General features: G+C 39.7%; 1 non-coding gene across 1 annotated transcript; it reads left to right on the top strand.

Annotated features, from left to right (window-relative positions):
* The first annotated feature begins 3,768 nt into the window (after positions 1-3,768).
* Trnap-ugg (transfer RNA proline (anticodon UGG)) lies at positions 3,769-3,840 on the top strand. Its single transcript has one exon. It is a non-coding gene; the product is annotated as a tRNA-Pro (tRNA).
* Positions 3,841-13,235: the final 9,395 nt, after the last annotated feature.

The following is a 13,235-nucleotide window of genomic DNA, read 5'->3' as shown; positions in this document are numbered from 1 at the left end:
TATATCTAACTTTAACCTATCCATTTCCCTTTTTAAATTTTCTAACCTACCCGCCCGATTAAGGGATCTGACATTCCATGCTCCTATGCGTAGAACGCCAGTTTTCTTTCTCCTGATAACGACGTCTTCTTGAGTAGTCCCCGCCCGGAGATCCGAATGGGGGACTATTTTACCTCCGGAATATTTTACCCAAGAGGACGCCATCATCATTTAATCATACAGTAAAGCTGCATGCCCTCGGGAAAAATTATGGCCGTAGTTTCCCCTTGCTTTCAGCCGTTTGCAGTACCAGCACAGCAAGGCCGTTTTGGTTATTGTTACAAGGCCAGATCAGTCAATCATCCAGACTGTTGCCCTTGCAACTACTGAAAAGGCTGCTGCCCCTCTTCAGGAACCACACGTTTGTCTGGCCTTTCAACAGATACCCCTCCGTTGTGGTTGTACCTACGGTACGGCTATCTGTATCGCTGAGGCACGCAAGCCTCCCCACCAACGGCAAGGTCCATAGTTCATGGGGGGAGGCACTGTCTGCTAGACAAAAGAAAACAGGTCTTTCTAATATCGCAGCAACTGTAACACACACCAAATAAGCGAGACTGTTTTGGTAATAATTGTCATTTTTATAAGACAGAATATAATTCGCAAAGTACCAATATGAAATGCCTATTTGGCCTACTACAAGCGAAAAGCTTTATTTTAGGAAATAGTTTCACAATTCGTTCATACGCTCCAGTTTTTGAAGCACGAGATCGAAAAGTAGTAGTACGAAATTTTTGTATAAATTTGGAATCGTCATATTATTCCATAATCTGTGTGATGTCCCCGTTTCTTCTCCTTCCTCATTCTAACAAACTATCTTCTCACCACCAATTCTGTAACTATTCCTATCATTGTCAAAGCTCATTCATTCTCCGGTTAACTCTACTAACCCTGTCAGAATCACCGGTTTAGTTATCCAACGATTATTCTCCGGTTAGGCGTTATTACGTGTTCGTACAACGCGTTTCTCCCAGAATAGAACTTAAGCGGCTGCTAGCCAGGAAATGTACAACTTACCCTTTCTACTGTAGTGATCTGGTCAAAAATTTTCTGTCAAAATTTCATTTTCTTGGATGCACCGAGAAGATAACGTAATCTTTCTTACCTGAGATGATGATGTTTGGTTTGTGGGGCGCTCAACTGCGTGGTTATCAGCGCCCGTACAATTTCCCAACCTTTGCTCAGTCCAATTTCGCCACTTTCCTGGATGATGATGAAATGATGAGGACAACACAAACACCCAGTCATCTCGAGGCAGGTGAAAATCCCTGACCCCGTCGGGAATCGAACCCGGGACGCCGTGCTCGGGAAGCGAGAACGCTACCGCGAGACCACGAGCGGCGGACAATCTTTCTTACCTGTTATTCCTGTTAGTCGTTTATTTCCACTCTGTTAGTCTGAATCTATGGACTTCGCTAGTAGTTATAATAACGCTAATCATTCGCATACACAATCAATCACATAAACAAACCGCTTTCACCCGTTCTGCTTTATTCCGCTCAGCTCTTATAGCCCAATCCCCTTCTGTCTGCAGGGAAGTTTATTTCTATATGCGACGAGAATTCCCCTGGCATGGACTTCACGTACACTATGCAAGTATTCAAAAATTAACTATGATTCATTCAGAAATCAACTTAGAATGTGTTCCAAAAGCAACAGGGAGGCGTTTCAAAATCATTTGAATAATCAATAGACTAACGTGCGCTAGCTGCTAGGCGCTTTGTGAAACAAGGTTTCTTTTTCTCAACAATACGAATTTGCCCCCCTCACCACCGAAATTGCCGCCCGGTTCAAATACCCCGGTTTGCTGCGTACACAACCAACAGCAACATTTCTGTAGCCAGAAGCAGGAGGAGGTACTACTCATACGTGACTCAACTACGCATGCGCATGATCCCGCTCGTATGCACGAATCTAATGTAAACAGTTGTGACGTCACGCTCATCGGAGGTAATTCGTTATCACGAATCATTGCATAGTCTTCCAAAACCTTTTGACAAATTTTGCTGTTGGCAAATTCTTGCATGAGCACTATTTTTATGGCGTTTTTCCTATGCAATTTAAGTTTCATCCTCTCGTTCATATTTTGTTGCTGCAGTATTATTCTGCAGTAGCGGGATACAGTAATATCCTTTGTTAGAGTATCGGTTCTTACCGGTCAAAATTACAAAAAATTAACTGAAAACTCAAACAATGAAAAATTCCCGGGTTTTTCCCGGTTTTCTCCCAGATGAAAAAATTCCCGGGTATTTCCCGGATCGTATACACCCTGAAACAGAACAAACTTGCAATGCCAGTGACACGCAATCTTAATTTTCCCTCCTTTCTAGAATGTTCTCCACAACTGTAAAGTGATACTACTGGTGACTTGCGTCTAGGGGACGCCAGGGAATTGGCTTTGCTGATTGGCCACGTCGTGCCATGACGTCGCCTCCCACACCATCCAATCCAGATCGTTGCTACTTTCTGTAACGCGCTGTTCTTTAAACGAGGCCATTCCTCTGTTCATGTTGATACATTGTGTGGCTAGCTCGTTATAGTACTTCAGTGTTGTGTGTTCTAGCTCTATGTCTATAATGGCAGATTCCAACACGTGTTTTGTGTGCGATAAAGCATTTCAGCTTCGAAAAACTTTATACCCGCACATCAGGAAAATGCATGATGTAGAGCCAAATATAGAAGGTAAGATTAAGTGCCCACAAGGCGACTGCAACTATTCCTTCAATACGTTGGCTAGTTGGAGAGCACATCTGGAGAAAAAGCACATGGTTCGAACTGCGGATGAAAAGATTGTATTCCAGTCGATGGACGGTAAGAAACACCGCATAATAATAAGTTTTTACTATTCAATAGTAGGTTCGTTTCTGGTAAAACTATAGAATTTCGTTCTTTGTGCATTCAGTAATCTGGTGTAATGTACTGCAAAGTTTCTTTCAGTTCACATGAAAGGATTATTTGTATTAACAGCCTAGTCTTTGAAGACATTAAAGTCACAATCATTGTAATTCACAATGGGTAATTAACAAACCTTATTTTTACTGTCCATAAATTGTGAAGAAACTTTTTTGTTTTCGTATCGCTCAATGCATGGAACCCAGATTGGAATCCAGTTTCATGTGTAACATTTCTCTTAGAAAAAGGGACAATTTAGACATATCGGGAGATAGTGAGCAAATTCTGAAGCTGTGGGAAGAAATTGCTGTCACTTGTGAACTCTCGCTCCAAGAAAGAAGGTCAACACTGTGCCAGCAATGAGAAGATGCCAGTTCAACGAACATCTAACAAACAGAACTCAAGTCCAAAAACTGTCTTTGGTAAACCAACCCTGGCTGAAAAAGTCAAATGTTGCTAGTGCTTTGGTGCAACCTGACAGTGAAGTGTACATGTTGGCTTTGATCACACATACTCTAAGAATTAAATTTATCTGTCCTACAGTTGTGTGTGCATGTTTGTGTATCATGGTTTATAGGCCTACTGGGGAAACTCGCCATGTAAAAAAATGAGTAATAGTGCGTGACACGATAACATTTACACTTCACACGGTCGAAATACTGTCACACAACTCAAGCAGCTCTTTCAGCATTCACATACACTGGTGTTCAGCAAAGCTCATGTTGTAGGTGTCGGATTAAGAAACCTCTTTGAGAATATGGTCCAGATCAGATGCTGCAACTAGCAAGTGCAGCAAGATCTCGGTAAGTAGCGGGGTGCAGACCTGCTTCCTTGTGCGGCCTGTTGGTCTAGGGGTATGATTCCTGCTTTGGGTGCAGGAGGTCCCGGGTTCAAATCCCGGGCAGGCCCTACTTTTCACTTTGCGACAACCAAGCACTACGATAAACTTGAGAGTCTCTGAAAGTAAGCCATGCAACAGGACAAACTGCATGTTGGGCCACCGGCCCATGAGACTGGCAAGTGCGTCTTGTGGAAAGCAATCTACGTGGCAGGATTAAGCCGTCTTCGCTTACTTATATCTATACGTAAAGACTGGCACGTACAACGATTCTATTCGTTTCCCAGGAACTAGTACATCGCATGCACGTTTGTTAAATGCATGCGCATGCAGCACCCAAAACGGAGAGATGTCTTTCCTGCTGGGAGAAACAGCTGAGTCTTCTTCTCGCAGTTGAACCCCTTCGTCCCATTATTAATCCTAGTACCAAAAGCATAAGCATTTGGAGCGTTCTCCATTCACGTGTGGTCTGCTATTAACAATTCCAAGTGTACTTAATAAAGAAAATGTCACTGTTTGTGTGTTTCTTTTGACTCATTTATCCTATTGCATATAGTTAACAAAATGTAACTGAAATATCTATTAAACTATAACATTAACTGGACTATGTACATAGTCATTTCAAATGGTTTTGCTATTTTTCACAGGTACAGTATGAGTATTCACCAGAATCCTACATTACGAATGTTTTCCAGTTGACAACTGAATGAAGTCAAAAAGCAAAATTTGCTTGGACAAGCTGAAAATTGTTTATTCAGTTCCAGTTATTATTTTTTATATTAAAACAGTCCCCAAGAATCTATTTTGCTGACTTTCTTGGTCTAATTTTCTATATTTAACATGTCAGTTACGACATGCTTGGTGATGGATGTTTTGTCACCAGGCATATGGCATCAGTTGTGTGGCTTTTAGTGACAATACTGCAGTCGATGCGTTAACAGCTTTTCGGGACCTTGAGCATTTAGTATATGCATCTAGAAGTCTTGTTTAAAAAGTGCAGCCAAAATTCTAATGTCTGTCCGAGGAATTTTCCTTTAATGGAATGTTTTTGCCCAATAATTCAGTTAATGTCTGGTAATTACTTAACATGGTAAGTGCTGTGAGGCCAACACCAGCCACAGCAGAGCTGTCTGTCATGGCTGCTGGCAACTTTGTGACATTTAAGGGATAATATACAAAAGTGGGCTGTGCAATAGGTTCAAACAAATTTTCTTTGGTTAAAGCAATTAAAATCAAACTTGTGAAGCATGTTGAAAATCACATACTCCTCACCATAATTTAAATGTTTACATTGAAATGGCTCTGACATGTGCATAATATATGGAAATTTTATATTTTCTTGAAACCTTAAGAACCAAACCTGTCGGTTGAATTAACATATGAGTAAACCCATCACAATAGCACTATGTTATGCATCAATTAGCTGTAGTTACAGGATAAGTAAACATGTACAGAAAACTTTTCATATAAATTTTATTATAAAGCTTGCAAAGGTTATAGAAAAGATGGGACAAGATAAACTTGTCTAGGCATCATTGTAAATACATTTTTACTTCAAGAAAGCTGAATAGGATAATAATCTCAAGATGCCTTAAATTGCATGACACATACCACCAATCAGGTATTTTCTGTTGGAGAAATAGTCTCTCCTTTTTTTCAGAATTTTTTCATTTGTTCTTGTGAAAAACCTTGTATCAATCAGCTGTTTTTCTGTGATCAATCCATTATTACATGCATGTAGTTTTGGTGACCCAATGGCAGCCATCTTAAGGCTGTATGCAAACCACCAGATAAACATGTCTACATAGTTGGTCTGCATTGTGCAGGTCCCAGCAGTTTTTTCTTAGATTCTGTGAATGTCTCCTTCAGTTCCATGTGGATGCCTGTGACATAAAAGTATTATGATAATTTTATTAAATGCTTTCTTGCTGTGTTGACCTATATCAATGGTGAGACAAGAAAATTTTTACTGGATCGGGATTTGAACCTGTCTCTCCTGCTCTCAAGGCAGTTGCACTGACTACTTCACTACCCAGACACAGTGCCCATCACGATTATGTGGATTACCTCAGCAAGTCTCCCATCTGACAAAAAATTCCATATGTCACTACTACTGCAGTAGTACCCTCACTACAGCAGTCCATCTCACTCGCCGTATCCATGAGATATTCCTGCAAATGGCTCTGAGTGTATGAGTGCATCTGAACTGAAGAAAGTTCCCCAATCCCAAGCTAGGCTATGTATAGATACAATTGGATGCATGGTGAATGTTCTTTCGGCTGTCTGAAAGAATGGATACCATGCGTATAATTGTAGAAATATAACTAGTTGTCTTATGACTGAGGTGTCCACGTCAGTCTGAAGAAGTCCGTGGAATCTAGGGGGAAAAAAAAAAAAAAAAAAAAAAAAAAAAAAAAAAAAAAAAAAAAAAAAAAAAAAAAATTGGTGGCACCTGCATAATGCAGACCAACTATGTGACATATTTATCTGGTGGTTTCTGTATAGCCTTAAGATTAATGGGATGCCGAAACTAGTTGCATATAGTAAAGGATTTATAAAGAGTAAAACAGCTGTTTGGTACAAGGTTTATCACAAGAATTTGAAGCCAGCTGCAGTCCTATATCCCACCTCTGATGGATCCACAGAAAGAAGATAAAATCGTTCATTGCCCTAAGAATTTCTCCAAAAATATTACCCATTACATGGAATGACCAGATGCTGCATTCAGAACAAGAATTTTGGAGACCTATGCAGGACCAGTGTCTGGTAAATGCTAGATCAAAATATGACCTCTTCCAACACCTCTTCATTTTCTTCTTCTTCATCTAACTCTGAATTACTGTCATGGCTGCTATATAATCTGGATAAAGGCCCGACTCGGTGTTGTAGCTGGTTACTTCCTGTAGAAGGGGGCAAAAGGAAGGCAGAAGTCCTAAATTTTGCATTTAAGAACTCGTTCACACAGGATGATCATACAGACATACTTGATTTTGCCCATCACACAGACTGGCATGTGATTGAACTTGAACGTGGCATCAGAGCTCACTCCCCAGACTTTACAAGAATTAGGGGACTTGTGTGCACAGATGTGGTGCGAACTCCCTCCAGCGACCTATCAAGGTTTCGTTGATTCCGTGCACTGTTAACTGTGATGAAGATAGATATACTATTAGGCAGATGGTCAAAAGGTTCTGGTTAATCAGTATGTGTAGCTGTACTTAGCCAAGGATAGACTGTAGCCATTCATCGAGTTGATTACTTATTTTCGTTTCTTTACGAGAATATAACATCGTTTCAATCTATAGCAACAGAAAACAGTCCGCTACAGAAATCCCACAAGCAGTATGGTGGAGTCAGACCCAAACTTACCTGCTCTGAACACAACCACTTGGTTTTACAGTTCAGAGTGCAAAGTATGCAGACCTACAGCACTACAATTTTACAAGCATTCAATCTAAACATAAACAAAATTCCCTGGCATCCATATTACCACACCACACTGGTTGTGGGTTAGATAGGCTACACCTGATGACTTGGCAGACATTTGTAAAAGAAAGAAATGAAGGTAGTTAACTGAGGTGATAGGAAAAAAAAGAGGCAAGTGAAAGTAAAGAATAAGTATCATTGAAGTAAAGATGCACTTAAAAATTGCACAAAGGAATTAAATTTTGTGAATTAACTGGAAAATATTTCAAAATCTTGCAGCATACAGAAACAACTAACTTTCAGTTTATTTAAATAATATTACTATTTGCCTAAATAAACACTTGCATAATATTGTACATACGTTTTCAATAAAAAAAGTTTTGGTTGCCAGCAGCTTTTCAAGAAGTAATGTATCTTATACTAATTCATCCCACCAAATACAGTAATAAATTGTAAAGTGAAAGAGTTAAAATGATTGTTTTGATAGTTTCTGTAAAGTGATCGGAATAATGGGGTTAACCCATTCTACAGAAATTCTGGAAGTGCTTCTTAGTATTTCAGCAGGTTATATGATTAATGTTTTATATGAACACACTGAAAACAGAACAAAATTCTAATAATTTAATTAAAAATAAATACAAGCTGAAACACTAGCAGGACCATGAAACAAAAAATAAAGATTGAATTTCTATGTACAATGTACCATTATATCTGTATAGAAAGTTACTTTTATTTTTAAAATAAATTCAAAAGGAAATAGTGTGCAAGGATTAAATAATTATGAGTAAATCAGCAGAAAATGTTAAGCAAACAACAGTATATGTTTTAGCCACTTTTGATGTCTAATTAGTAATGCATTTCAGACATTGCCCGTCATCAGAATATCTGTCCAGAAACATCACAAGCTATGTATGACACATTAAGCGTACTTAGATTCATAGGCAAATAAGTGAACATACCAGAGAAAAAAACTTTACTTCAGAGTATCATGCCAAGTGTTAACTATCATAACTTTGGAGCTCTCAACTCACAACATTCTGCCATCACATAATTAGCTGTTATAACATACCACTAACTGACTTGGTTGTAGAAGTGCTGAGTTCATTTGTCATATTTTGACAGATAATTAACAAAAATCAACTGAAAAACCATAAAAACAGTACATCATGCCAAATGATTTTTTACTCCTTTAGGGGAACTAATAATCACAATTGAGAGTGCAAAGATCACATTGGAACAAAAGTGAAGTATTAATACAGGTGGTACAGGCAAGAGATGGGGGAAAGGGACAAGGGGGATGTGGTGAGAGGCTTCCAAATTAATCTCAGCTTATGTAAATGAGAACCAGCAATCTCTGGTATTAATAAACTTAAAATAGGGAATATAGGCTTACTGTAAGTCTATTAGGTATTGCGCATACACATAATAAGTTGAAGGTGAAATTTCTTTAAAGTGCATAAACATGTTATTAATTTATTCCAGCACTTTGATAAGAACACACAATATATCCAATATAACGTTATTCGAGTGGGGAGAAGCCATCAGCCTCTGTCAAGAAGTAGTAAGTCACATATTTAGCTTTTTTTTTTGTTTAATTCTCAAGTTAGAAATGGTAGGGTGGATAGGGTGTGTGTTGGACACAATAAGAGCTGGCTGCAGTTCATGATTGACTGAAGGTGCTTTTAACTATGGTCAGCTGTCTTCAGGCTGCTGCATTCAGGTGTAATGGTGGCGGAGAAACTGGTGCATTGCTTGTAACAGCTCAGGTATCATTTATTTCATCACAGGCTCTGCTGTTGAGGCACCTTCTAATGTATCTGATGTGGTGGGTCTGCCCTGACCATAGGGTGAGTGGCAGTCGGTAATACATTTTCATCACTTGAGGCAAAGTGTCAAACATTAAGACAGATCATTGGGATGGGGGAGCAGGGGGGGGGCGAGTGGATTGCACATGGTAAAGTGAGCATTCGTGATCAAGGAAAGATGTAAGCCAAACACGGATTAAAGGGTCGGTGGAAGGCGGGTTGGGGCATGGAGGTGTACAAAATAGGAGCAGAAGAGAGGAATATCTTTGTTTGATTGAGGAACTACACTCCAGAAAATACCCTCTCTATGTTTTGACGGCTATCAATGTCAACACTAATAGGTAAATTTGGATATCATCTTATAATGATTGATATTGGCAGTATGATGGTCTTTGTGATACTAGTCCGCTCTGTGATTTTGGAATCAGCTGAAGGCATTTTTCCTTCTACACTTGTTTTGATGTATATATATATATATATATATATATATATATATATATATATATAAAGATGATGAGACTTACCAAACAAAAGCGCTGGCAGGTCGATAGACACACAAACAAACACAAACATACACACAAAATTCTAGCTTTCGCAACCAACGGTTGCCTCGTCAGGAAAGAGGGAAGGAGAAGGAAAGACAAAAGGATATGGGTTTTAAGGGAGAGGGTAAGGAGTCATTCCAATCCCGGGAGCAGAAAGACTTACCTTAGGGGGAAAAAAGGACAGGTATACACTCGCACACACACACATATCCATCCGCATATACACAGACACAAGCAGACATTTGTAAAGGCAAAGAGTTGGGGCAGAGATGTCCATATATATATATATATATATATATATATATATATATATATATATATATAGTAAAAACAATTGTTTTAGCCTCATGATTATTATTGAATTGTTGTGTGTGTTTGCATATTCAGCAAAAAATGATATTGTTTATAATATTTGAATTCTTTGCAGTATTAGGCACATAATATATGTATTGGCTATCTATGCAAATTCCCAGTTGGAAGTAAGTTTGCTATTAATTCAGATAGGACACTACTGTATAAACTGGGATTGTGCGTATGACATGTAGTCAGTAGTCTTGTCATAATGCTGTGACATAATCTCTTCTGGATTTGTATTTATTACGACTCAAAACCACCCTCCTGCCAACACCTTTTAGTCACTATTTATTTTACTTATACCCTTGACCATAACCCCTCACCTTTCCATTGCTCTTGCACAATCCAACCCCCCACCCCCCCCTCCCTCCCTCCAAACAAACATTGTGTATATGAAATTAGGTCAAATCTGTTTAAGAAATCATCAGCTACGTCATGAGGACAATGACACAGCGTGGCTTCCATTCTGTGGTGCAATGGGTAAGTTAGAGTGTAAAGAGGCAAGGAATCAGAGGAGTCTTCTTGTCACCAAGGAAAATTAGAGAAAGGTTGTGACCTGACAAACATACTCTCATGCTCGGTGTGCCAGGGATTTATAATATTCCTTGGGAGTATGGTATCAGTTATGTGGGGCAGCCTATACAAACTACTGCTAATTGCTGTGTTGATCATCACCTCAAGCATGAAAAAATGAAAATCACCAGTTTCTGAGAACTGTTTAGTGAGTAAATGCAAGATAGCCTTAAAGCAGATGAGGATCTGGCCCATATTTCTAGCTGTTGGGTCTCTGTAATTATGGAAGCAGCTGAAATTAGACTGTATGATCACAACAATACACACACTGGCTATGTAATTATCAGTTTATTTATTTGCTATTTTTTAATACAAGAACAGACCACATGTTGCACATGAGGCAGTATATACGAATATAACACAATATTTTCACACAATTTCAAATTAATTAGTATAATTAAGCAATGCATGGAAGCATGCACTTCGGAAAGAAAAATTACACAGAAAAACTTCACATAGTTCACCACCTATTACAAGTGATGGCACTGCAAGCAAAAATGTGACCTATGGATGCAGAGGCTGTTGCTTTAGCATGTGCTTTCTCCATGATGTAATTTAGCCAACTGCATTGTGTCCACTGGGCATAAGTGTGAACCTCATTAATTTTATGACAGTCAGACTTGGCCCCTGACAATAATGATGGAGGCAGTAATCAAAAAAATGGCTCTGAGCACTATGGGACTTAACATCTATGGTCATCAGTCCCCTAGAACTTAGAACCACTTAAACCTAACTAACCTAAGGACAGCACACAACACCCAGCCATCACGAGGCAGAGAAAATCCCTGACCCCGCCGGGAATCGAACCCGGGCGTGGGAAGCGAGAACACTACCGCACGACCACGAGATGCGGGCAAGGCAGTAATCAAAAGCATGGGATTTTACTCAGATCTGAAGTGGAATCTTATGAGAGAACTTTTTTTTTTCCACATAAGATTATTGTGTAAAAGTGATAGTTTGACATCTTACAGAAGCCTCCTCATTGTCCTTGAGTTTTACACTCTCATGTCAATAGATTAACCCCCAAATTTTATTTGGTGTTCATAAGAAGTGTGAATTTAGGATTATTTGTGAAATTAAATGCCATAATACTTGCACAGACTTTTCTCTGCCTGCGATTCAGAATAGAAATTTACATTCTGGTGCAAAATCAGAATTTTATCTGTGATGGATGGTGCTGATCTCCATGACTGTTCCTTTATTTAACTCTGTGGTGTGCATACTGTAAGACCTTCAGTACACACACCATCAGATTATTTGACTTGTCGCTCTAACGAATTAGGCGAGTGTCAGCAATATGTCTCATGGTCTTATCGTGGCGTGTTTATCTTCTGCCGTTAGGTCAGACGATAGAAATGCCACTTGCATGCTTAGAGTAGCAGATTGACGGTGACCAACTTTAAACAGAACTTGATTAATTTTCACACACATTTATTAAAATAATAAAAAGGTTAGACATTACATAACTTGATTCTGGATGCTGTTTACAATTGACAATCTGAAGTTCCTTTGGTCTTGGTACGTTACTCTCATTCTCACATATCTCTGATACTTGACAAAGTGTCTATACATTTCTCTTCATGTCTATGTACAGGAATATGATAGTCTTATTAGGCGCAGACTGAAACTTAACTATAGACTGGTACAGACAAATGCAGACCAACTAATCGGAGGTCTGTACACTCGTTATAATACCTCGCGCGTTCAGGTATCGCGGAGCGAGTGTGATCCGCGAGGAGAAAAGGTTCTATGTTAGCAGCAATCTTACTGGCTGCATTACATATTAATACGCGGATCGGCGGAAGCAGAATTTGGTCCGTCTCTAAGACAGCGCCATCTCGTAGTGGGGAGACGGACAAGTGCTGCGCCAACACTGTTGTGATTAGTGGGGCGCGCTCTATTGGGAAAGTTGTGTACGTGCTGACTATGCAGAACTATGTATTCAACAAACTCCCTGTAGTCTAACAGGTTGCTGGCAGGCATCAGACAGAAAACTGGAAACCACAGATATTAAATAAATGTAATTACTTCTGAAACAGTGATTTACTGCCATATGGAGTTCTGCTCCACAGACAGCCACTGCCAATGTGTCTGAAGATGACCACATAAGTGGTCGAAACCAATGGCCACAAATATATTCAAATTGTGATTGAGAATGATTTCAAGTAAATTATCCAAAATACACCCCCCCCCCCCCCCCATGAACCATGGACCTTGCCGTTGGTGGGGAGGCTTACGTGCCTCAACGATACAGGTACCGTAGGTGCAACCACAACGGAGGGGTGTCTGTTGCGAGGCCAGACAAACCTGTGGTTCCTGAAGAGGGGCAGCAGCCTTTTCAGTAGTTGCAGGGTCAACTGTCTGGATGATTGAGTGATCTGGCCTTGTAACACTAACCAAAATGGCTTTGCTGTTCTGGTACTGCGAACGGCTGAAAGCAAGGGGAAACTACAGCCATAATTTTTCCCGAGGGCATGCAGCTTTACTGTATGATTAAATGATGATGGCGTCCTCTTGGGTAAAATATTCTGGAGGTAAAATAGTCCCCCATTCGGATCTCCAGGAGGGGACTACTCAAGAGGATGTCGTTATTAGGAGAAAGAAAACTGGCGTTCTATGGATCGGAGCGTGGAATGTCAGATCCCTTAATCGGGCAGGTAGGTTAGAAAATTTAAAAAGGGAAATGGATAGGTTAAAGTTAGATATAGTGGGAACTAGTGAAGTTCAGTGGCAGGAGGAACAAGACTTCTGGTCAGGTGAATA

This window comes from Schistocerca cancellata, chromosome 2 (genome assembly GCF_023864275.1).
Source record: "Schistocerca cancellata isolate TAMUIC-IGC-003103 chromosome 2, iqSchCanc2.1, whole genome shotgun sequence".
NCBI lineage: Eukaryota > Metazoa > Arthropoda > Insecta > Orthoptera > Acrididae > Schistocerca > Schistocerca cancellata.
Note: the sequence above shows the minus strand (reverse complement) of the source record. Positions and strands in the feature narration are given on the sequence as shown.